At 46.9% G+C, this 20,817-nt stretch overlaps 1 long non-coding RNA gene across 1 annotated transcript; it reads left to right on the top strand.

The window, feature by feature from the left end:
- Positions 1-357: 357 nt before the first annotated feature.
- LOC129650626 (uncharacterized) lies at positions 358-3,039 on the top strand. Its single transcript, XR_008713900.1, has 3 exons — positions 358-904; positions 1,583-1,701; positions 1,794-3,039. It is a non-coding gene; the product is annotated as an uncharacterized LOC129650626 (long non-coding RNA).
- Positions 3,040-20,817: the final 17,778 nt, after the last annotated feature.

Raw genomic sequence — 20,817 nt, 5'->3', positions numbered from 1 at the left:
AAATGACTTAAAAGGAAAATTTATACCCAATCCTGTCACCCTTGCACGGCAACCATTCTTGACACTCTGTCTGCACAGAGCCATATTTTGGCACCACTCGAGGCACTGTGATGATGCTGCAATTTTCCTTTTATTTTTTAAGCTCCCATTTATCATAAACATCTTGCTTATGTCCCTACCTAAAGAGGCAGTTTAGGGTAGCATTTCTGAGTGTGGGCTTTGAAGTCAAACCCGGGTTAAAACCTCAGATTTTTCACCTACAAACTGAATCTCCAGCAAACACCAACACATGCTTGAACTTCAGAGGCTCCAGCTGTATGATAGGAATAATAGTACCTACCTCTTGGGTACCTACCTCATGATTTTATTCTGAAGGCTGATGTTTGTAAAGATAGAGCAGCAAAACCCTGGGCAGGCACACTTCTGGCTTTCAGGTAATGGGAGCTGTTAATATCATCGAAACAAGTAGGATAATCCACTGAAAAGAATGCCATTCTAGGCCACTAAATGTAAACACACCTAGCGGTTCGGAGGAGGAGGAAGAGGCCCCGTTCAGTCTCCCAGCAAGGACTCAGACAGGCTGGTGGAGAGGCTTACAGAAAGCAGCTGTGTATGTGCACATGTGAGTGCACCTGGGTGTGTCTACAGGCTGGTACAGGGTGGAGTTAACACAGTCAGGGAAAATTCTGAGGGAGGAAGAAGAATTCAAGACAGCCCCTGGATGGCCTGTTTCAATAGCAACACCGTGAGAGCAACAAGAGCCACAAAGAATGGAATGGACAGGCCAACTGAGCTAGTTCTCTTGTTTTCTCTCCATGAGGCTCAAAAACCAGGCTAATTCCAAGGAGAACTAAGGAAACATCCCTGGGGGTCTCAGACGATCACAGGAATTCAGGCCTGGAAGGTGGGGGAAAAGCATTCCTGTGTCAGGTGGAGTGAGAGGATCAGGCCATTTTATTTGACCCTTAAAAATAATGTGCGTTAGTCACTCAGTCGTGTCCGACTCTTTGTGACCCTATGGACTGTAGCCGCCAGGCTCCTCTGTCCATAGAATTCTCTAGGCAAGAATACTGGAGTGGGTGGCCTTTCCCTTCTCCAGGGGATCTTCCTGACCCAGGGATTGAACCCAGGTCTCCTGCATTGCAGGCAGATTTTTTACTGCCTGAGCCCCCAGGGAAGCCCCTAAAAATAATAGTAATATGAATTTATAGAGAGGTGCTATTCTGGACCCTTTAATTAAATCATTCTCTCCTTACAGCAATCCTATGAATTAGGCATTGTTATTATCCTTGTTTTACAGATGCGGAAACTGAGACATAGGGCAGTTAAATAAACTTGCCCAAGATCACGCAGTAAAGGGTAGGGTCAGAATCAGAAACCCAGAGACCATGCTCTTCACTACCACTGTACCCCAAGCCGATGAAGTGAGACACAGCAGCTGTTTTATAATTAAATATAAATGGTCATGATACCATATCATAATTTACTCCATCATTCCCTTTTTATTCAGTATTTTTCTGCTGTCCACTGTAGCAAACAACTTCATACATAGCTTTTCACTTCTGTTGAATTATCTCCTTAGGCTTATTTCCCATGAATGGCGTTACCTGGGCCAGGGCGGTCAACAACGCCATAGTGGTTGCCACATATTGTTGCTGTGTGTACCCAACAGGCGCGCCAGCTGACACCGTCACTAGCAGGGTAGGAGTATACCACTTTCACCACCACCTCAAGCAGCGGGGGGAGAATTATCGTTTTGTAAATGTTTATTTATACAATTTTTTTTTTTTTAGATTTTATTGCTGTTAAAGTTGGAAATTTGCAGCATTAGGCTTGCTGGTCAGCTGGGCTCCTGGGATTTTCCTTTATTGCAAGGCTCCTTCCTTCACCTCACCTGAAGTTGAACCATTACCCCCACCCCCCCCACCCCCTCCGCACTGCAGGCCAGGTACTCGACTCCCAAACTATCCCATACGTCTGGCCTTTTGTCTACAGCACGCATAGAACGCCACCAACATTTTGGCTGGGTTTTCTCTCCCACTGTACCAGCTGGCTTTCCTGTATGAACTGGAATGGCCTTTAAGACAGGCTAGCTGTCCCCCTGGTTATAGAAATCAGTGTTTCTCAGACTTAATTGTATCCACAAAGCACATGAAGATGTTGTTAAAATGATTCTGATTCAGTAGGTCTAAGGCAGGGAGTGAGCCAACCAACTCCCAGGTGATGCTAATCTTGCAGGTGCTAAGAACCTAAATTAAATTATTTAAATTCCTTAGACCAGACAACAAATAAAGCCCAGGCAGTCCCATCAGAACCTTCTAATTCCAGCTCTGTCTCTGACAGCCTCTGGGGCCTTGGTCTAGTCAAGCTCTCTGAGCCTCAGTTTCCCCAACAGTACGATGAAAGGGTGAAACTAAACATTCTCTGAGTCCCTTCTGTGGTTTTTGTTTCCATCTTGGACCTCTTTAGCCCATTCATATTATTTTCCCATAGTGTTTATTTAACAATTTTTGAACTCGGAGAATGAACATAAGCACCTTTTTAAAGGAATAAAAATAATGAACAATTTAGACACAGTTCCTGCATTCGTGAGAGCTCAAGTCTAGTAGGAAAGACAAGCAAATTAGAGTGAGAAAACAGCTCATGTGTTTGGATAGAAAAAAGCTCAGGGTGCTAGGGGAGCAAGTAGAAATTGGATTTCACCCAGACCAACCAACAGGAATCAGAGGAGACTCCCTAAAGAAAACCATTCTTAAGGTGACCTCTGAAGGATGAGAGGTGGGATCCACATGCAGTTGGGCAAGGGAAGTGGACTCTGGTCCACGCAGTGGGGAAGGCCTGGCCAAGGCCTAGGGCAAGAAAGAACATGGGGCTCTCCTGAAGCTGAAGAGGTTCGTGTAGACAGAGGGTGGAGGAGAAGGGGCGAGGGAGGAGTGGGGGAGACGGCAGGGTCCAGAGGATCGAGGTTAGGGTTAAGGAGTCCACGGATGTGGACATTTTCTAGGTGATCCCAAGCCCTTAGGATACCTGAAGGAAGGGATGAAACTGACCTGGATTTTAGCAAGATCACTTTGCCGGCGTGGGGTGATTGGACTAAAGGGGATATGACCAAATGTGAGGAAAGCAGTAAAAAGGCTTGCAAGAGATAAAAAAAGGCTGGACTAGAGCACAGCAGTTGGAAATGGTAGAACTGGATGCATCTAGACAGAGGCAGGAGGCAGTACTTACAAGTCTTGGTTGAATGTGGGGAGGGAGGGGTTGGAAAAGTGCAGACATCTTACTGGCTTACAATAACAAACATTTATTTCTTGCACATGGGCCTGTGGGTCAGCTGGGCTCAACCTCAGTTGGGCTCAGCTCCAGGCTCTAGGTCAAGCTCAGGTTTGTCTCAGGTGTCTACTATTCAGGCACCCAGGGCCTCCTCATGACAGATGGCAGGAGCCCCAGGGGAAGCAGGAACACAGGTGGCTCCCAGCACAGTGCCGTAAGAGCCTCTGTTAGGAACGGCCATGAAGTCATTCGTTTGTTCAAAGCAAGACCCATGGACAAGCCCAAAGTCAATGAAGTGCACAAGTATACTCTGCTTCAACATGGAAAGGAAGGCAGAAGGAGGATTTGCTGAACAATAATACAGGCTACCATGAGGATTAAACCCAACCCCCAAATAGACGACGGAACCATTCACCGAAATAAGGAACACGTAAGGAGGACCATCTGAGCTATATGGCTTCCCTGGTAGCTCACATGGTTTTCCTTATGTGTTCCTTATTTCCATGAATGGCTCCACTGTCGTGGGGGCTTCCCTGGTGGCTCAGATGGTAAAGAATCTACCTGCAATGCAAGAGACCTCGGTTCAATCCCTGGGTCAGGAAGGTCTCCTGGAGGAGGAAATGGCAACCCACTCCAGTATTCTTAGACTTCCCCGCTGGCTCAGATGGTAAAGAATCTGCCTTCAACGTGGGAGACCTGAGTTCGATCCTTGGATTGGGAAGATCCCCTGGAGTACGGCATGGCAACCCACTCCAGTAGTCTCACCTGGAGAAGCCCCATGAACAGAGGAGCCTGGTGGGCTACAGTCCACGAGGTCTCAGAGTCAGACAGAACTGGGTGACTTTCACTTTCAAGGAGGACTATGGTTTTGGATAGAAGTGCAGAGAGAAATGGACTCCATCCACGTAGCGCAGAGTTCCTGGTGAGATGTTCTAGCAGAGATGTCAGAGAAGCAGTTGGGTAAGTTGCCCACAGCTCAGGAGAGGGAGATGGGCTGGAGATATGTATTTGTGAGTCATCAGCACAGGGTTGGCCAGGACAGGGATGAGATCATCCAGGGAGAATTTGCAGAGTTAAAAACAGGGCAGGCCTAGCACAGAACCCTTGGGAACATCAAGGAATGTTCTTGGAAGAGAGGCCAGCAAAGGAGAGGGAGCTGTAGCCAACATAGAGCAAAAAATTGGATTCCTGGAAGCCAAGGGACAGAAGTGTTTCAAGAAAGAGGGAGTGGGCCAGAGTGTCCAACACTGATAAAGTCCAGTGAGTCTGACCACAGGGCATTGGTTTCCCTAAAACAAGGTGCTCTGAAGCTAGATGTTCAGACAACATATGGATAGAGCTCTTTGAAAGAAATTCAGCGGCCTGCCTCTACATTTGGAACAAGGCACAAGCAGACACACCCACTCCTCCCTGAAATTATTTACAAAAGTTTTTTATCAAAGTGCAACATACATACTGAAAGATGCACAAACTTTGAGTGTGTGTAAGCGTACAGCTCAAAGCATTTTCCCAAGACAAGCACACCCTGTAGCCAGCACCCCAGCAGCACCCCAAAAGCCCTCCATTGGTCCCCTTCACGAAACCCCTTCCACACTTTTTCACAAGATTTTCACAAGATGCCAGTGCACTGAGAGATCAGCAGGGAACGTTGCTGAACCCAAGGCTCACTGATTCCTATCTCAGAACTTCCTGTGCTCCCTGTTGCTCCCACCCCAACCTCTTCCCAGAGGGTTCCCTCTCTCTCTTTCTCCCTGATTCATTCCTTCTCTCTGTTCATTATCCATGCAGTAAACTTAATTAGAGGGCCTGTGTGTTATATACTCTCCCAGGGGGCAGACAGAGAGACTATAAAGGTGAGTAACCGCAGGTCTCGTGCTTTAAAAGACAAACGTGTCGATAGGCAATGCGAAAACATCATGATGTGATGCTGTGGAAACAGAGCTGGTACCGTGTGTGGGTGTAGAGTGAACGTGCACCTGCTTGGGAAAAAGTGTATCAGAAATGGTTGAACTTGTGTGGGAAGGATGAACAGGACTTCTAAGCCTTAGATGGAGTGGAGCAGGACCAGCTTTTGCTTTATGCTGTGGACTTCTCCTGTGGCTGCCCTTCACAGCTCACCACTGGGTCAAGCACAGACTGATTTTTCTTCCAGTTGAACAACCCACACCACTGACAGTGCTGTAACTGGTATTGTTACTGGTATTGTGACTGTACCAGCTGTTACTGGTATTGTAAGTGGTATTGTTGTTCAGTCGCTCACTCGTGTCCAACTCTTTGTGACCCCATGGACTGCAGCATGCCAGGCTTCCCTGTCCTTCACCGTCTCCCAGAGTTTGCTCAAATTCATGTCCATTGAGTCGGTGATGCTATCTAACCATCTCATCCTCTGTCGTCCCCTTCCCCTCTTGCCCTCAGTCTTTCCCAGCATTAGAGCCTTTTGCAGTGAGTCAGTTCTTTGCATCAGGTAGTCAAAGTATTAGAGCTTCAGCTTCAGCATCAGTTCTTTCAATGAATATTCAGGGTTGATTTCCTTTAGGATTGACTGGTTTGATCTCCTTTCTGTCCAAGGGACTCTCGAGAGTCATCTCCAGAACCAAGTTAGAAAGCATCAGTTCTTCAGCACTCAGTCTTCTTTATGGTCCAGCTCTCACATCACCTGTACTACTACTACATACAAAGATTTGATCATATAGACTTTGGTCAGCCAGGTGATGCCTCTGCTTTTTAATATGCTGGACAGTAGAGGGCGCTAAAAGACTGTGCTTGATACAAACTGCCATGGCCTGCAATCCAAGAGGAAACAGTAGCATGAACAGTGTGAAAAGGCCCTGGAAGATCTGGAAATAGACGAAGACCAGAGAGGGGAAGTGATGTGCCCAGGATCACACGGCTGTTCGGTAGCAGAACAAGCCCATTCCACCCGGCCCATGAAATTTACTCTGTGATCCAAAACTCAGAATTAGTATAATTTAAGGATGCTTCTTTCAGGATTTGAAAGAGCTCAACTGGAATTCCATCACCTCCACTAGCTTTGTTCGTAGTGATGCTTTCTAAGGCCCACTTGACTTCACATTCCAGGATGTCTGGCTGTAGGTCAGTGATCACACTATCGTGATTATCTGGGTCGTGAAGATCTTTTTTGTACAGTTCTTCTGTGTATTCTTGCCATCTCTTCTTGATATCTTCTGTTTCTGTTAGGTCCATACCATTTCTGTCCTTTATCGAGCCCATCTTTGCATGAAATGTTCCCTTGGTATCTCTAATTTTCTTGAAGAGATCTCTGGTCTTTCCCATTCTGTTCTTTTCCTCTATTTCTTTGCATTGATCGCTGAAGAAGGCCTTCTTATCTCTTCTTGCTATTCTTTGGAACTCTGCATTCAGATGCTTATATCTTTCCTTTTCTCCTTTGCTTTTAGCTTCTCTTCTTTTCATAGCTATTTGTAAGGCCTCCCCAGACAGCCATTTTGCTTTTTTGCATTTCTTTTCCATGGGGATGGTCTTGATCCCTGTCTCCTGTACAATGTCACAAAGCTCAGTCCATAGTTCATCAGGCACTCTATCTATCAGATCTAGGCCCAGAAATCTATTTCTCACTTCCACTGTATAATCATAAGGGATTTGATTTAGGTCATACCTGAATGGTCTAGTGGTTTTCCCTACTTTCTTCAATTTCAGTCTGAATTTGGCAATAAGGAGTTCATGATCTGAGCCACAGTCAGCTCCTGGTCTTGTTTTTGCTGACTGTATAGAGCTTCTCCATCTTTGGCTGCAAAGAATATAATCAATCTGATTTCAGTGTTGGCCATCTGGTGATGTCCATGTATAGAGTCTTCTCTTGTGTTGTTGGAAGAGGGTATTTGTTATGACCAATGCATTTTCCTGGCAAAACTCTATTAGTCTTTGCCCTGCTTCATTCCGTATTCCAAGGCCAAATTTGCCTGTTACTCCAGGTGTTTCTTGACTTCCTACTTTTGCATTCCAGTCCCCTATAATGAAAAGGACATCTCTTTTGGGTGTTAGTTCTAAAAGGTCTTGTAGGTCTTCATAGAACCGTTCAACTTTAGCTTCTTCAGTGTTACTGGTTGGGGCATAGACTTGGATTACTGTGATATTGAATGGTTTGCCAGGACTGGAAAAGGTCAGTTTTCATTCCAATCCCAAAGAAAGGCAATGCCAAAGAATGCTCAAACTACCACACAATTGCACTCATCTCATATGCTAGTAAAGTAATGCTCAAAATTCTCCAAGCCAGGCTTCAGCAATACGTGAACCGTGAACTTCCTGATGTTCAAGCTGGTTTTAGAAAAGGCAGAGGAACCAGAGATCAAATTGCCAACATCTGCTGGATCATGGAAAAAGCAAGAGAGTTCCAGAAAAACATCTATTTCTGCTTTATTGACTATGCCCAAGCCTTTGACTGTGTGGATCACAATAAACTGTGGACAATTCTGAAAGACATGGGAATACCAGACCACCTGATCTGCCTCTTGAGAAATCTGTATGCAGGTCAGGAAGCAACAGTTAGAACTGGACATGGAACAACAGACTGGTTTCAAATAGGAAAAGGAGTACGTCAAGGCTGTATATTGTCACCCTGCTTATTTAACTTATATGCAGAGTACATCATGAGAAACGCTGGCCTGGAAGAAACACAAGCTGGAATCAAGATTGCCAGGAGAAATATCAATAACCTCAGATATGCAGATGACACCACCCTTATGGCAGAAAGTGAAGAGGAACTCAAAAGCCTCTTGATGAAAGTGCAAGAGGAGAGTGAAAAAGTTGGCTTAAAGCTCAACATTCAGAAAACGAAGATCATGGCATCCGGTCCCATCACTTCATGGGAAATAGATGGTGAAACAGTGGAAACAGTGTCAGACTTTATTTTTTTGGGCTCCAAAATCACTGCAGATGCTGACTGCAGCCATGAAATTAAAAGACGCTTACTCCTTGGAAGGAAAGTTATGACCAACCTAGATAGCATATTCAAAAGGAGAGACATTACTTTGCCAACAAAGGTCCATCTAGTCAAGGCTATGGTTTTTCCTGTGGTCATGTATGGATGTGAGAGTTGGACTGTGAAGAAGGCTGAGCGCCAAAGAATTGATGCTTTTGAACTGTGGTGTTGGAGAAGACTCTTGAGAGTCCCTTGGACTGCAAGGAGATCCAACCAGTCCATTCTGAAGGAGATCAGCCCTGGGTGTTCTTTGGAAAGAATGATGCTAAAGCTGAAACTCCAGTACTTTGGCCACCTCATGCGAAGAGTTGACTCCTTGGAAAAGACTCTGATGCTGGGAGGGATTGGGGGCAAGAGGAGAAGGGGATGACAGAGGATGAGATGGCTGGATGGCATCACCGACTCGATGGACGTGAGTGTGAGTGAACTCCGGGAGTTGATGATGGACAGGGAGGCCTGGCATGCTGCAATTCATGGGGTCGCAAAGAGTCGGACAGGACTGAGCGACTGAACTGAACTGAACTGAAGGATGCTTCTAGAAGCATTATCAGGGCTCCCCAGGTGGCTCAATGGTAAAGAATCCGCCTGCCAATCCAGGAGACGCAAGAGATGCAGATTCGATCCCTGGGTTGGAAAGATCCCCTGGAGAAGGAAATGGCTATCCACTCCAGTATTCTTGCTTGGATAATCCCATGCACAGAGGAGCCTGGTGGGCTACAGTCCATGGGGCCACAAATGGTTGGACTGAGTGACTGAGCACTAGAAACATTATCCTTTTTCTTTTTTGCCATGATATAGAGGCATATTTCAGCTTACAAACCTATTACAAATGTATCTAGATGTTTTCTCTTTCTTCCTAAAGCTGAAGCTAGTGTCATGTTCCCTGGGAAATTACGATGGTTCAGAGCATACACAGGCTCTGGACTAAGTCTGGGTTTGACTGTAAGATCTGCCGCCTTCTTAGTATGACTCTGGATGCATTTCTTAACCACTTCCAGTCTCTGGATCCTAATCCACCAAAGCAGGCCATGATCACACACATACCGTATGAAGGTGTTGTCAGGGTTAAGTGAGTTGATGCAAACGAAGTTCCTGGCAAGGAATGATTGCTCCATCAATGCAAGGTCTTATTCTCAATCTCCTGACTGGGCAGCACTCGCCAACCACTCCTGCCATGTCCATGTGTGTGAGGAGCCCGGCCGTGTATTCTCAAGCCCTTGGAATCAACAGGCTTGTTTGGTTTTGAGTCCCTGTCCTGCCCAGTTTATAGGCTGTGTGATCATGAGCAAGTCCCTCCTCTGCCTTGAGCTGGTTTCCTCATTCCTTAAAGGGCTGATAATATCACTATTAATATTACTCCTCCTGGTGCAGCAAGGATTCCTTTTAGGTCAATTCAGAAAGCATTTTCTGATACCCTACTATGCCCTAGGCCCAGTCTGTGTGTGGAAGGGGAGCTCCTAGAAAGAAAGACAAATCAGTCTAAGTCATGTACTTGAGGATCTGGTAGTCAAGTGGGCTAGATAGGCTGGTGATCCTACAAATTACCAAAGACTATGATGAATACAAGAGAAGGAGAACTAGTTAGAGGGTTCCAGGAAGTCTTCCTGGAGGAGGTGAAATCTCAGTTGGCTTTTGAAGAATGAATAGGAGTTTGCCAGACTCATTTTTCTTTAAAGTCAATGGAGATAGTTTGTGGAATCAGGGAGGTCTGTTGTATATGTGTGCACATGTGTGTACATGTGTGTGTGTGTGTCAGTCACTCATTCATGTCCAACTCTCTGTGACCCCATGGACTGTAGTCTACCAGGCTCCTCTGGAGTCCATAGAATTCTCCACACAAGAATACTGGAGTGGGTAGCCATTCTCTTCTCCAGGGGATCTTCCCGACCCAGGGATCGAACCCAGATCTCTTGCATTGCAGGCAGATTCTTTACTGTCTGAACCACCAGGGAAGCTCCTGAAGTACATACCAGCTAGAGGTTTTCTTTTGTCCTAACCTCATGGACCCCAGGCCCAATACTCTATCTCATCTCCCTCTTTTTTCCCAGATACCCCTCCGAAGGAGGCAGGTGAGCCTTGGTAGGCTGGTGAATGAAACCTGCTTTAAGGGGAAATAGGGCTTCCCCTAGGGGCTCAGAGGGTTAAGACTCTGCCTGTAGTATGGGAAACCCAGGTTCAGTCCCTGGGTTGGGAAGATCCCCTGGAGAAGGGAATGGCAATCCACTCCAGTATTCAGGCCTGGAGAATCCCATGGAGAGAGGAACCTGGCAGGCTACAGTCCATGGGGTTGCAAAGAGTCAGACATGATTGAGCAAGTAACACTAAGAGGAAACAAGTCCAGGCATATCTCCATGGTGCTCCACTGGTTAATGCTCCATGCTTCCAATGCAAGGGGTCATGAGTTTGATCCCTGGTTGGGGAACTAAGAACCACTTGCTGCATGGCAAGACCAAAATAAATAAATAAAGAGTCCAGCATAATATGATTTAAAAAATAAAAAAGGAAAGGAGCCCAAATCATGGCAGTTGGGAAGGGAGACTTCCCCACCCTCCCCCTCTCCCCAGCCCACACAGATCACCTGGAGGTGGAGGCATCCTGCCTGGCACCTGCCCTAGGGCAGCAGTCCACATCTCAAGACTGAGGCATTCCTCTGCCTTCCAGCGGAGTGGGCACAAAGACCCCACCTCCATTCCTCCTGCAGGTAGTGATCCCAGACATTGCCATTCACATCTTCACGACTCTGTCTCTGCCGGAATCACTCTTCCTCATCCTTTCCCTGCCCTCCCCAAGTCCTCATGTCACTGCCTCCGGAAGCTTCTGTCGCCTACCACTCCTGGCACAGTGGTCCCCCTGCACCTCTAGTGCTACCCCTAGTTGCATCATCATCACCCTTCATTCTGAGACTCTGCCTCCCCTTAAGCAGGGAGCTCTCTGCAGGCAGGTACCGTGTCTGAGTGAGCTCTGTGTCCTCAGTCGCTGGCACAGAGCCCGATTCAGAAGACCTCGCTTGGTAAATGTTTGCTGAATTGAGCTGAACTGAGCTGAACTGGGCCCAGAATTCCCGCCTCTTTCCAGTCAATGTTTTTGTTTTCCTATCTTGGCAGGAAGCACAGGCACACTCAAAGAGGTGACTGAAGAGTATGCAATGAACAGATTATTTAGAGGTCCGTGTTAGGTGAAAAGAAATCAACATGGTGCAGCACCCAGAGACTGGGTGGTGGGGAAGTACCACCCGCTAGGCCAGAAGGGGTAAAGAAAGGGAGCTAGAGTAAAATTTGGCAGGAGCTGCAGCCAGCAGAGAGGGGCTGCCCAGCAGGAACTGAGGATGCAGCCACCGCCAAACCACAGCCTGGAGTGGAGGGGGAGTCAGGGCCCACCATGCTCCTCCCACCCACCTCCTGCTCTTGCTCCCCATTGGTTGAACCCAAATGGTAGTCAGACACCAAAAAAGCCCAGGTGGTACAGGCCCCAGATGGCAGCTTCCCTGGGCACAGAACAGAGTGAATGAAAGCAGAGAGCAGACCTGGATGGGGAAGTAGGGAAGACCCAGCACAAGTGGTTTTTCCCAAAATATCATCCACATTGCAACGACTTCAGGAGCTTGTTTCAAAAGCAGGTTCCTAGGCTCCAGACCCTGATGGTGGGCTTTTGTGGTGGCTCAGAGGGTAAAGAATCCACCTGCAAAAAAAAAAAAAAAAAAGAATCCACCTGCAATGCGGGAGACCTGGATTCGATCCCTGGGTCGGGAAGATCCCCTGGGGGAGGCCATGGCAACCCACTCCAGTATTCTTGGCTGGAGAATCCCCAAGGACAGAGGAGCCTCGTGGGCTACAGTCCATGGGGTCACAAAGAGTCGGCACAGGCTCCAGCCCAGACCTTCTAAATCAAAATAGCTGTCTATAGGGCCTGAGAATCTGCATTCTCAGGAAGTTCCCCCAAGTGATTCTAGAAATCACCTGAGGACCACTGGAAAGTATGGAATTGTGGGAAATCTGAACTTGGTTAATTCAGAATTTTAACCCACAGATTTATCCCGGGGTGGGGCCTAATGATGTTGGTTCTCCATCTGTGACTTCCAAGGGTCAGGGGAACCTCATTCATCCATTCGTTTACCCAGCACTCCTGACATGTGCTAACCTCTGGGGCCTGGGGAGGCTTCTCCCCAGGTAGTACCTGGGGAGTACTACCTCTCAGGTAGGTAAGGTGTTCCCTACCTGAACATCCTAAGGAAAGTGAAGTTGCTCAGTCATGTCCGACTCTTTGTGACCCCATGGACTGTAGCTTATCAGGCTCCTCCATCCATGGGATTTTCCAGGCAAGAGTGCTGGAGTGAATTGCCATTTCCTTCTCCAGGGGATCTTCCCGACCCAGGAATCGAACCCAGGTCTCTCACATTGCGGGCAGACGCTTTACGGTCTGAGCCTAGGATAATGTCTTACATGCCACCTGGGGATCCTTCTGGGGCTTCAGAAACCTGCCTACCATGTGGGGAGACTCCTCAGTGCTTCTGCCAACACCAGCTTAAGGACCAGGCCAAATAGCAAGCAAACTCATAATTTCCACCACCTTCACACACAAGAAACCCAAACACATCTCTTTCCCAAGTTCGGGTGTATAACTGCCTGTGAAACGTACACTTGGAGGTCCCACAGTCCCCCTGATCCACATAGCCGGTCCATCTTCTATCCCCAGCCCCCCACCCCAAGGCTCGCAGCAGAAATCTGGGAGTCACCTGTGACACCTCTCTCCCTGGACCCCTGCCCCCAGACACAAGCCTCCTAACCCTACGGCCCCTCCCCTTGTCTAGGTTTCTGCCTACCCTTCAGGGCACCTACATCTCCCTGCTTTATCACTGCAATGACCTAACAAGCTCCCTTGTCCCTTCCCAAGGCATTGTTGCCCGAGGGATCTTTTAAATATGCAAAATCCAAACATGTCACACCCCTGCTCAACATCTTCACTGCTCCCCTGTGCCCTGAGGACCTAGTCCAGACTCCTTAGGTAGAATACAAGGCTCTTGCATCTGGCCAGGCCTGACTTTCTATCTCATTCCCACCACTTCACACCCCCTCCTTACCCCACACACCCTCGCACTCTCATCATAGATTTTAAGCTCGTTCATTTTCATATCTTCTCCCCAGAATCTCCCCGCTTCCATACCTGTTAATTTCCCCCTTGCCTATCAAAGTCATCTCAAATGTTGTCTTATCCTTGAAGTCTTCTCTAACCCACGAGACTGTACTTCCTCAGAATCTTGCTCTCCTTTCTGAAAGATTTTTATCTCACCCCTGGGAATAGTCCATTTGTTTCTCCTATGAGTCTGTGATCTCTGTAAGGACAAGGATCAGTCATGCCTAATTTGCCTTTATTTCCCAGAGCTGACAGAATGCCTTCCAGCCCCCACCAGTGGGTGGATGGCAAGGTAGAGACTGAGAAACTGAATGGATCATAGTCTCTTGCACAGACAAGATTTTCCAAGAGAAGATCTAGGGAGGACTGCTTCATTAAATTCGCTAATTTTGACAGGCGCTTCACCTGATTCTACAACTAGTGGAATGTACCATGCACTACACCAGGCTCTGTGCAGCAACAGAGCCATCAAGAACAATCTCTCCTCTCAGGACCTCATGATAGTAGAGGAGACATTGTCTTAGGCATTTTCAGACTGCAAGGAAAGGACATACTCAGGCTTCTTAGATACTGATGAAAGGGCTAGATTAAGGGCTAGATGAACCCATCTAGCAGTAGCCCAGTCCCTCAGAGACAAGAATGTCAAGTAGATCTCATGGAGGTTAGAATTAAAGTTCCTTGGGTCAGCCAGCTTTCATCCCAGTAATGCTGTATAATAAACCATCTCCTCAAAACTCAGTGTCTTAAAACAACAGTTTATTTGCAATTTGGTTATAGTGTGTGTGTGTGTGTGTGTGTGTGTGTGCTAAGTCACTTCAGTCGTGTCCACCAGTCACAATGGGATTCTATCCAAGGGATTCTATCAGTGGGATTCTCTAGGCGAGAATACTGGAGTGGGTTGCCATGCCCTCCTCTAGGGGATCTGCCTGATCCAGCGATCAAATCCGGATCTCTTACTCTCCTGCATTGGCAGGCAGGTTCGTTACCACTAGCGCCACCTGGAAAGACCTTGGTTGTAGTACTTCACATTTTTCTTATTTTTCTGGGACCAGCAGTCTACTTGGGGCAGTCTTTTTACAGCAGGAGCAGAAGTTCAAGAGGGACCAGCTTGACCACATAAGCCTGCTGAAAGCCTCTGATTGCATCACATCTGCTAACGTCCCATTGGTCAAAGCAAGCCACACGGCTCAGCCCAAAGTTCAGTAGGGACAAGTCCAGCTACTTCTAGTGGAAGGAACTTCCTGGTCATGTGGCAAAAAGCTTGGATGTAGGGAAAAGGGAAGAATCGGGGGCCAAGGCAATCTATACAACTTATCAAACTCCTCATTTTTCAAGATAGAGGTCATCTTAAAAACAGATATTAATGACTTATTGACTATGCCAAGGCCTTTGACTGTGTGGATCACAATAAACTATGGAAAATTCTTCAAGAGATGGGAATACCAGACCACCTGGTCTGCCTCTTGAGAAACCTATATGCAGGTCAGGAGGCAACAGTTAGAACTGGACATGGAACAACAGACTGGTTCCAAAGAGGAAAAGGAGAACGTCAAGGCTGTATACTGTCACCCTGCTTATTTAACTTATATGCAGAGTACATCATGAGAAACGCTGGCCTGGAAGAAGCACAAGCTGGAATCAAGATTGCTGGGAGAAATATCAATAACCTACAATATCAATGACACTACCCTTATGGCAGAAAGTGAAGAAGAACTAAAAAGCCTCTTGATGAAAGTGAAAGAGGAGAGTGAAAAAGTTGGCTTAAAGCTCGACATTCAGAAAACGAAGATCATGGTATCCGGTCCCATCACTTCATGGGAAATAGATGGGGAAACAATGGAAACAGTGTCAGACTTTATTTTGGGGGGCTCCAAAATCACTGCACATGGTGACTGCAGCCATGAAATTAAAAGACATTTACTCCTGGAAGGAAAGTTATGACCAACCTAGATAGCATATTCAAAAGCAGAGACATTACTTTGCCAACAAAGGTCCATCTAGTCAAGGCTATGGTTTTTTCTTTGGTCATGTATGGATGTGAGAGTTGGACTGTGAAGGAAGCTGAGCGCCGAAGAATTGATGCTTTTGAACTGTGGTGTTGGAGAAGACTGTTGAGAGTCCCTTGGACTGGAAGGAGATACAACCAGTCCATTCTGAAGGAGATCAGCCCTGGGTGTTCTTTGGAAGGGCTGATGCTAAAGCTGAAACTCCAGTACTTTGGCCACCTCATGCGAAGAGCTGACTCATTGGAAAAGACTCTGATGCTGGGAGGGATTGGGGGCAAGAGGAGAAGGGGACGACAGAGGATGAGATGGCTGGATGGCATCACTGACTCGATGGACGTGAGTCTGAGTGAACTCCGGGTGTTGGTGATGGACAGGGAGGCCTGGCGTGCTGCGATTCATGGGGTCACAAAGAGTCGGACATGACTGAGCAACTGAACTGAACTGAATGACTTTGTTGTCTTTTCAAATGTAAGCTCCATAAAATTAAGGACTTCACTCTCTCCCCAGAACCTAGAACAGACATGGCAAGTGGTTGGTGCTAATCTATATTTGTTGAATGAACAATGCCTCTTGCTGCCCCTACTCACACTGTCCCTTCCCAAGAGATGGCGTCTGATTAGACAGGTTTGTTACCATCCATGATGGTGCAGGTGCCAAATAAGGAGTTTGGACTTCATTCAGTGAATAGGCCACAGGAAACCACTGGAAGCCTACCAGCAGAGGAATGACTTGTTCAAACTTGCACTTTAGCAAAATTAGCCTGTTACCAGATTTCAAGAAAAAAAACTGAGAGAAAATTGGAGACCAATTAGATGGCTATTTAAAGGAGCTCTGGTGAGAGATAAGGAGGTCCTGGGGTGGAAGGTGGAGTCTGGAAAGGAAGTGAGAACTATTGTGGGGGTAGAATGGAGAGAGAGCATGTCATTTTCTGAGCTGACAAGACAGGGAGGTGTTGAGGCTGGGAGGTCAGGCAATGGGCAGGCAGTTAATAGATAAGAAGCAGATTTGTGGGATGGAGTTGATCTACTACTTTGGGAATTGTTGAGTTTGAAGCGCTTTAAATGGCAACCCACTCCAGTATTCTTGCCTGGAGAACCCCATGGACAGAGGAGCCTGGCAGGCTACAGTCCATAGAGTCACAAAAAGTTGGATACGAACGACTGAAGTGACTTAGCACAGCACATGGGGATATCCAGCTGGAGGTATTGAGTAGACACCAAAAATTCAGAACTGGTCTTCAGCAGAGATTTCCCATAAATACCTTAATCTATTCATGGGGCTTCCTTGGTGGCTCAGACAGTAAAGAATCTGCCTGTAATGCAGGAGATCTGGGTTCGATCCCTGGGTCAGGAAGATCCCCCTAGAGAAGGGAATGGCAATCCACTCCAGATTCTTGCCTGGAGAATCCCATGGACAGAGGAGCCTGGCAGGCTACAGTCCATGGGGTCAAGAAGAGTCGGAAATGACTGAGTGACTAATACTTTCACTTTCATATCGAGTATTATATGATACCCACAAACCCAGACTCTTCCAAACCTGCTGGATACCTTCACCAGTTAAAGATCAGGCCAAGCAGCTTGTGGTGAGTTGGCTGGTTTTCACAAGCCTCCACATGGAGGAAAAAAGGACAAAGGACAGAAGGAGATGAGAGTCAGGGAGAGACACGTGGCCAGTACAGGGCACAAACGCCTTTCTTTCTCTCGAGCTTTAAACCCCACCAAAGACAGCCCCTGACTTTCACACAATCAACAGATAGTTTTATTAATCCTGTCTCTGTGCCAGGGACTGTGCTCAGGGGATTCCCAGAGACAAGAGGATGAATATGGAAAAGTCACTTCCCTCGGGGTGGGGTAAAGGCAGAGACTTCCGGGCTTAGGTAAATCCTACCAAGTAATTCAGGAGTTTGGATAAATATACAGTGGGCATTAAAAACAGGGGCTGGTGGATTCTGTCTATCTAGAGGGTGGAAGATAGTAACAGATGCCAAAGGTTCAGCAAAGGTCCAGATGGATGGGGATCGATAATGATAAAGAACATTCCAAATAAGGAGCATAACTTGAGTTTGGGCTAGTGATGGAAGTGAACAGCAGACTGCATTCGTATTTTGGAAGGGCTGACACTTGAGGTCAGGAGGAAAGGAAGGGGCGGGGAAAGGAGAGTGCAAGGAGATGCTGCCTGGCTTTGACCCCTAGGTGAAGGAATTAGAAATGCAGCCAGGGTTTCCAGGCCCTAAAACATTTTACACAGGGGTTCCAAACTTCTGGCTTTCCTTTTTCCCTGGAACAAACTGCATGCATGCTAAGTCGCTTCATTCATCTCTGACTCTTTCTGACCCCTGGCTCGCCAGGCTCCTCTGTCCTTTGGATTCTCCAGGCAAGATACTAAAGTGGATTGCCACGCCCTCCTCCAGGGAATCTTCCTGACCCAGAGATTGAACCCAAGTCTCTTACATCTCATGCACTAGCAGGTGGGTTCCTTTCTACTAGCGCCATCTGGGAAGCCCTGCAGAATCATAATAAATTCTGATTGATTGATTATCTAAAAACAGGTAAAATATTTGAATCCCCTACAAGACATATTTACGGTCAAAAGCTTACTAATCACATACATGGTGTTTTCAAAAATGCCATCAAGCTTCTTACCTCATCCATCCCTCTTGGTATTTGAGACGCAGGTGTTCCCAACATCTGATTGACATATGAGACCATTAGATTTAGCAGGAGTCCCAGATAAAAACTTCTCACAGTGTTCATGAACAACTTTCTTCAAAAAGCCTTACAGACGAGCATGAGAATGTCTAACTAAGCAAGTGGGTCTTCTTTGCTCTGGGGAATGAGAAGTGTGTTCAGGCTGCCAAGTGACTTTCCCAGAACTGTGCTGGTTGTGCCAGCGGTTTTCACTTCCTCTTCAGACTGCGGACCAAGTTGCATCGGATTCACCCAAAAGTTTTCACTCCCCAGGTGATTCTGATTTAGAGTCAGCTAGAAGAGTGATCATTTGGCCTCTTTCAGTTGCAAGAATAACTTGAGGGCTTGATGGTCAAATGTGCTTCATAGGCCTCCAGCCTTGGCATCACTACTCAGGTACTTAATAACCATGCACTTTCCTGGATCCCAGATCCACCAAGTCAGAATCTCCAGAGGTGGGGCCCTGCAATTTATACTTTGAACATGCTCCCTAGATCTGCATGTTCATTTACTTGTGGCTATCGCTTACTATGGACTTCCCTGGTGGCCCAGTGGTAAAGCATCCACCTGCAACGTAGGAGATGAAGGTTTGATCCCTGGGTCAGGAAGATCTCCTGGGAAAGGAAATGGCAACACATTCCAGTATTTCTTGCCTGGGCAATCCTATGGACAGAGAAGCCTGGCCGGCTACAGAGCATGGGATCGCAAAAGAGTCACACATGACTTAGCGACTGAACACAACACAACAAATCCCTTGCTTTGTGATGACAGCATTCCAGGATGGAGGTGTCACTGTTGGCAAGACCCACCTCAGCCCTCGCTTAAAGATACATTTTGACTCAGCTCTTTGAATGCTGGGGTTTGACAACGCCTGCCTTATAATGCACGGTTGCTGTATGACTACAGGGGCAGATAGGGAAGGTGGAAATCTCAGAGTATCCCAGAACAGACACCCAGCTGGGCCCAGGTGAGCCAGGGAGAGAAGCAGTTTGGGAAAGAAAGGACTCAAGGTGGGGTCCCCAGCAGCAGGAGGTCCCTCTCTGGCTGCCTCAGATAGCTCTCGCTGATAACAAATCACCCTCAAGATTTAGTGGCTGAAAATTACGATGTTTTTGTTTGTTTGTTTGCTTTGCTTTTTTTAACTTTCTCATGATTCAGTGTGTTGAGGGGTGGTTCTTCTACTGGTCTTCTCTGGGCTCAACTGAGACAAACCTGGCCTAACTGGATCTCTCTCAATGGAGCCCTTTATCCTGGGTTTCTTAATGGAATGGTCCAGGGTTCCATGAGGACCAACCCTAGTACCAAGTGCCTATTGAACATCTACTTGTGACCTGCTCATGATGTCCATTGGCCAAATCAAGTTACTGTGGCTCAGCCTCAGTGTGAGAGGGGACTATAGGCACCCGGAAGTCACTGCTTTGGAGGTGATTAGTGTAACATTTGACCACAGCTCCCCTGGCTGTCTTTTGATCTGGGATCTCTCTGTGCGCCTTCTCATTTCTTTCCTCATGTTCTGCAGTTTAAACGTCTACATGAAGGAATTCAACTGATCTTTCTAAGCACTTCCGTGGCTCATGGGCTTCCCAACATATGGGAATTCAGGAAGCCAGCAGGGATGGGGTAAAGGAGATGAGAAGGAAATGATGGGTATCTTGGGTTTCACAGTTCAACCTCCCAAAGAGGACTCATGAAACTCCTGTGGTCAGCGCTGTAGTTGCCCTGATAAAAAAAATATCCTTCTATACAATCACCTGGGAGCAAAGTCAAAGCTTTGTGTTTCCTATTGGTTACCTAGATTTAAAAAAATATATATTTCCGTCATATTTCAATGTGCTATATGTATGTTACAGAAGCTTTGAAAAAGATGAAGAAGAAAATTAAAGTCACCATTGCTCTAGACTGAATGTATCCTCCCCACCCTAAAATGTGTATATTGAAACCTAATCCCCCAGTGTGAAGGTATTTGGAGGTGAGCACTGGGGAAGTGATTAGGTCATGAGGGTAAAGCCTCATGAGTGGAATTAATGCCCTTAATAAAAGAGACCCAGAGAGCTCCCTCACCCCATCCTCCATGTGAGGCTGTCTATAACCTGATAACACATCCTTACCTGACATCCAGTCTGCCAGCACCTTGACCTTAGACTTCCCAGCCTCCAGAACTACAAGAAATAAATGTTTGTTGTTTATAGACACCTGTTGCTATTTAGTCACTCAGTTGTGTCCAACTCTTTGTGACCCCATGGACTGCAGCCCAACAAGCTCCTCTGTCCTTGGGATTTCCCAGGCAAGAAGACGGGAATGGGTTGCCACCTCTTTCTTAAGGGGGATCTTCCCAACCCAGGGACTGAACCCGTGTCTCTGGAGTCCCCTCCACTGGCAGGTGGGTTCCTTACCCCTGTGCCACCTGGGAAGCGGGTATGAACAACTGAACCCGTTGTTGTTTAGTTGCCAAGTCGCGTCTGACACTTTTGTGACCCAGTGACTGTAATCATGCCAGGATTCTCTGCCCATGGGATTCTCCAGGCAAGAATACTGGAGTGGGTTGCCATTTCCTTCTCCAGGGGATCTTCCCGACCCAGGAATCAAACTCACATCTCCTGCATTGCAGGGGGATTCCTTACCACTGAGCCACCTGGGAAGCCCTTATAGCCACCTAGTCTATTTCTATTAAAAATTTTAAATCTATTTCTAGATAGTTTCTTTACTTTTTGGTGAACTTTCAGACTTTTAATATGCATAAATGTTTTTATTTATGATGTTATGGTAT

The sequence above is a fragment of the Bubalus kerabau genome, chromosome 4, assembly GCF_029407905.1.
Source record: "Bubalus kerabau isolate K-KA32 ecotype Philippines breed swamp buffalo chromosome 4, PCC_UOA_SB_1v2, whole genome shotgun sequence".
Classification (NCBI taxonomy): Eukaryota; Metazoa; Chordata; class Mammalia; order Artiodactyla; family Bovidae; genus Bubalus; species Bubalus kerabau.
The sequence above is the reverse complement of the archived record's forward strand: the minus strand, read 5'-3'. Positions and strand labels throughout refer to the sequence as shown.